Raw genomic sequence first — 5,251 nt, 5'->3', positions numbered from 1 at the left:
TCAGTGCTCTATACTTGCTTGAGAAAGAAGTGTTAGAGTTAAATTATTGGTTGATGATTGTAGTGATTGTGTTGTCATGTATGTAGCTTGAGAAAGTGGGTTTTAATGCAATCTTGTAGTTGAGCGTTATCACAGCTGAAGGTCAATAATACAGTAATGGAAAATAATATTTCCTTTTGAATGTTCCAAGAATAGAATATGGATTTGTTCAATTGTGTACCATTATCTTCTTTCCAATTAGGGATAGAGAGGAGAGACCCCATTTATTGAAAGAAATATCGATAGACTAAAGTGAAGAACTTCTTAGCTTGTAGACGAAGAAACCTCAAATTTGTGTCAATCTAAGCTTTAAATTTAGTTTTTTCTTATCAAATTAGATTGGAGTAAAGATTTCCTACATAGGTATTGTGTCTATTTCTTATTTTACGAGCAACTAGACCCTTAACTAGGGGTGTGTGTGCTAGATGGTAGTGTTAAGCCCTAAATGGTATTGATTGACCGACTCTAATGCTAATGGTATGACATGGATCTATTGTTGTCTTGAAGTTTTAATCTCAAAGTTAGTGGTTGAAAAAATTTATTGAGCTCTTTAATACCGCTTTCACTTGGAAAAGAAAAATAGAGCTAGGTAAGACTCAATAGTGGGAACTTGTTGAAATTACTCTATGGGTTTGATCCAGTGATAGGATAATCTAAGCGATTTCACATTTAATGATATGATCTAGCATTAGTCTATCTATTCAAGCAATGATTGGTGTTTGGTTTGAAAGGGTCTTGGAGTCTGGTAGAATCTATGGGACATAAGCTTGATAGTTCAAGAGAATATCAAAGTGTAGCCTAGACCAAGCATTATCCATGTATCAATTGATCTTGTTTTGGTTAATCTTTGCCTATTCGAGTTAAAATCCCTATCGTCATGCACACATCCCTAGTCCTTTCCAAACTTATTAGACCCTGTTTGTGTTTATAACCTACTTTTGTTGCATAGTATTGATGAAATTTTAGTTGTTAAGTAACCCCCTCTCCTTATATATATATATATATATTTGTTGAGAATGCTAAGTCGGCCTATGCATATTGAGAACCACGTATTTGGTACTCATACTACACTTCCGCACCCTATAGCTCATAGTACAAGCTCTCACTGTTGACGTGTGCGGAGTAGCTATGGATCAGAGACTAGTGGTGAGTTCCTTTCAAATTTGCTCTTCTCCTTTTGTTTTTGGCTGGACTAGTCTTTATTTTGTGTTTGGGAAATGTTATATACAGTGTACTTATCTTGTACTTATGTTATGATTAATAACTCGAGTATCGGTTGATATAATGTTTTGGGGATGTTTTATGTATATCTTGACTCTTCACTTATTGTATTTGTTCTTTGCTTTAGCATTCTTCTATTAGTGTGATAGCTCGTTCCTTCTAGTTCCAATCTATGGGTTTGACTTACCTACTTTGGAATGGATGTACGTGTCATCATGATCTAAGATTTTGAATCGTGATATTTGGCCTACCAAAAACATGGCTAAATGAGCTATTAATTTGTCAACTTGCCCATAAAGATCTGAAAATTTAAAATAGTTTCTGGCCTTGGATCTATAATGAAAGTAGACAAAAATGAGCATTTGTATATTTGTTGGTGTTCAGGTACGATCTTTAATAAACCAAACTACTCAGAGAAAAGAATAACAAATAAAATAATGATAATCCATCCTGATAAAGTAAAATAAATTTATGATGTTTCTATGTTTTTCTCGATGAAATTCTGATAGGTCCTTAAAACAAAAAAAAATATTCAATTCCAAATTTCAAAAGCCAACAGTTTACACATAACGTAAAAAACTATATAACAAACTACTATTGGATGATACGCCATGAATATGATATCTATATTAGTTTATAATCCTTGTTGGGATGCGTCCATTTATGTAATGAGGATTGGAAACGGTATATTGAAAGCTCAGCTCTCGGTGTTTCTAAATAAGAGGTGGGGTGGAACATAACCATCGAGCCAATCTCTACATATCTCGGCGATCTTTTTTGATGGTTTCCACTTAAGAATTTTCTTTTCTCCTTTTTCCTCTTTTACAGAAGCATTGACCACTGTGTTTGCAACAAGTGGAGCATAGAAGGGCCTTGGAGTAATAGGGACATAATTAATCATCACAGGTGCTTGCAACTCTGCTAAAAGAAATAGCCAATATCAGCAAAATGAGCAGAGAAAGAAAGAACTTCAGGAAAGAGCTTACAAGATTAGACTTGAATAGAAAAATAAGAATATGACTCCAAGTAAGCAATCACAATCAGAGTCAATAGATCTCATATTTTACTATAGAAGGTCAAATAGAAAAAAATTAATATATAAGAGATATGTAGCTCATGAAGCCCATCATTCACATATTTTGTGTCTACATGTTAAGTAAAATTTTGCAACAACCAAGTTACTTTAATGTTAGACCTATAAAAACAAAGATGTAGGCTAGATGTTGTTAACTTTGTATTGTTACTTATTTTAAATGTTAGATATGAATAGATAGAGAAACTACATATCTAAAGTATTTCAGAGAAAATAAGATAGTCGTCATTGGAGAATAATAAATAGTTGTGAATATGCAAAACACCGATCAATGGACATTGTAACACAACCATTTCCTGAAATATTATATGGACCCAAACACATCAAGATTTTCATGTTTAAGGAAAGAATACAACTGTTGAATGCTATTTTGCCTAAAGTTTTTTGTAGATGGTCTTTTCTCTTTTCTAATGTAATTACGATACAAAAGGTAAATCATATGAAGGCCTTCTCTCTTTCTAATTCTATACAAGATTCTCGTTCTAATTTGAACTATTGCATCTCTAACAAAGAACTTGCATAGCAACAAAAAATATTGCCTCTAGGATCTCAATCAATACCTAGTACTATTAGCCTTTATTATTTACAATAAATATGTAAATGAATTATATACATGATAGAAAATGTGAGGGCATAAAAAGAGTAGCTTACCTGATTGGCCATGAGCAAAGTGACAACGATCACGGAAGGAGCATTGACCTGTTGTCTCCCACTTGATACATATCTTTGTCTTCAAATATGTAGGCATCTCAAAACGGACAATATCATTTTCATGCTTACTAGTCTCAATAATCCTACGATCACTTATTTTCCCTGTAGTTTTGATACTTATTGCAGAACTCTCCCCGTCCTTGGCATGTTGGTCTTAAATTTTGGAGGTCGTTCATGATGAAATTTGCACTTATGTCCATAAGGACACTCCTCTCCATCATAAAATATCTTGCAAATTTTCCTCCTATTCATTTTTTCCTTATCCTCATTCAACTCTCTATCCTTTACATGGACTAGATCCTGCCAGTTGGGAGGAGGCTCCCATAGATCTTCAACACCATTAGCAAATGTACAATTTTCCCCATTCTTGCAAGAAACTTGCAAGAAATTAGCACACATGCGGGTTTTATAAAATATATGACTTATCCCTTTGCTTTCTTGAAGATTTGGTGATTTCACTCTAGATTTAATAGATGAGAATGTTATAGAATTTGGCAAGTTGTTATCGAAATCTGTCAATATCTTGAAAAAAGGTGCATGCTCAAACTAACAATAGGACTCAAATCGATCATAGTTCATCGGAGAATGAGGCCAAACACCTCCAACATCACCATCAGCAAATGACATTGGCATAAAATGTGGAGGATAAGTCGATTGATCGGCAAAACTCATATTTCCTTTTCTGATGTTGATTATTTAAGTGAAATCCAGTTCTATTCTTTTCCTCTCTCTAAAAAAGTAAATAATGATTCAAACTTTTAGCAGAAAATAGAGAATTAATAAGATATAAAACACCTTAAATAAAAATTAGAAAAAGAAGACTAAGTAAACAATAATAACTAACATATGACAGAGAAATAGAGATACTATTGAAATAAAAGAACACAATAGCGGTACACAACAATGACTAAAACATGCATTGGTAAACAACAACGAAATATTCAGTGTAATCTTACAAGTGTTTTCTAAAAAGAATAGGATGTACACAAACCTTTACATTTCCTTTATGTATATAGATATTTTTACAGAAGACCATCAGATTAAAATAAGAGTTTTCCAAGAAGAGTTGCAAGAATTATTTTTAAATAACAGCTCATACAAACAAAGAAACCACAATCATACCTCAATTGACAATAAGTTAGGATTGACGATATGAATTATCACTATTACATTTAATCTCATCTCATGGCATGACATAGAAGATCAAAAAAATGCTTTCAAAAAATTATCAAGGCTGAAAACAAGAATATATAACAAAATTGAATCTGTTACCATTCTTAAATTGTTTAGGATCTCTTTGAAAAGCAACATGTTAATTACAATTAATGTAATTACCACCCTTGTAATTCTATAATTACACAACATAATAATTACTCAATATAATAATTATGATAACCTATTTGTTTTTCATAATATAATTACAGTGTAATTACAGGCGTATTGTTTGGTTGCACAAGTACAATTCCAGTTAAATTAATTTTGAAATAAATTTAATCATCAAAAAATTGAAGTTAGTATATGAAAAATATGTGTCTTTATAGATGACACTAAATAAGGTTTTTAAGATACATATAGTTTTTTTAAAATATATTAATTAATAATTATATATTTGTAATTAATAATGTAAAAAAAGATTGATATATAATTTTCCAATTAATAAAATTTTAATTCAATTACTTTAAATAAGTAAAAGAACACAGTTTATAAGAACATCATAAACGAGTTACTTGGCCAAAGGATAAAATCTACAAATATAATGTCATAACATAGCTCAAATGTTTGACAAAAACAATATATCAATTGTACTACAAAATAATTAAAATTGAAACTATAAGATAAATATATAATCTAATTTTTAACATAACACTCTTATTTCAATTCAATATAATAAGAAATAAATTTCAACATACCTTAAGTAGAAATAATTCAATAAACAGAATAAAGTTAATTATGAAATTCTACTTTAATAACTATCACTCATTAAAAGTCAAATTTGTAAATGAGACAATCTATTTAATATTAGGAGGTGTAATTTCAAAAACAAAAATAATAATATAGTTATGCTGAATTTAAGACATGAGGCAAACAAACCAGGAATATAAATAATTTGAAACTAAGATAAAAGTAAACACTAATAACTAAAATAAAGATTGTTAAACCACATAGTCAGTATAATCGAACAAGTGG

General features: G+C 30.7%; 1 pseudogene; it reads right to left on the bottom strand.

Annotated features, from left to right (window-relative positions):
• Nucleotides 1–1,957: 1,957 nt before the first annotated feature.
• Nucleotides 1,958–3,736, bottom strand: LOC125861395 (zinc finger CCCH domain-containing protein 39-like; annotated as a pseudogene).
• Between the last annotated feature and the right edge of the window lie 1,515 nt (nucleotides 3,737–5,251).

Source organism: Solanum stenotomum, chromosome 4, assembly GCF_019186545.1.
Source record: "Solanum stenotomum isolate F172 chromosome 4, ASM1918654v1, whole genome shotgun sequence".
Taxonomy (NCBI): Eukaryota; Viridiplantae; Streptophyta; class Magnoliopsida; order Solanales; family Solanaceae; genus Solanum; species Solanum stenotomum.
Note: the sequence above shows the minus strand (reverse complement) of the source record. Positions and strands in the feature narration are given on the sequence as shown.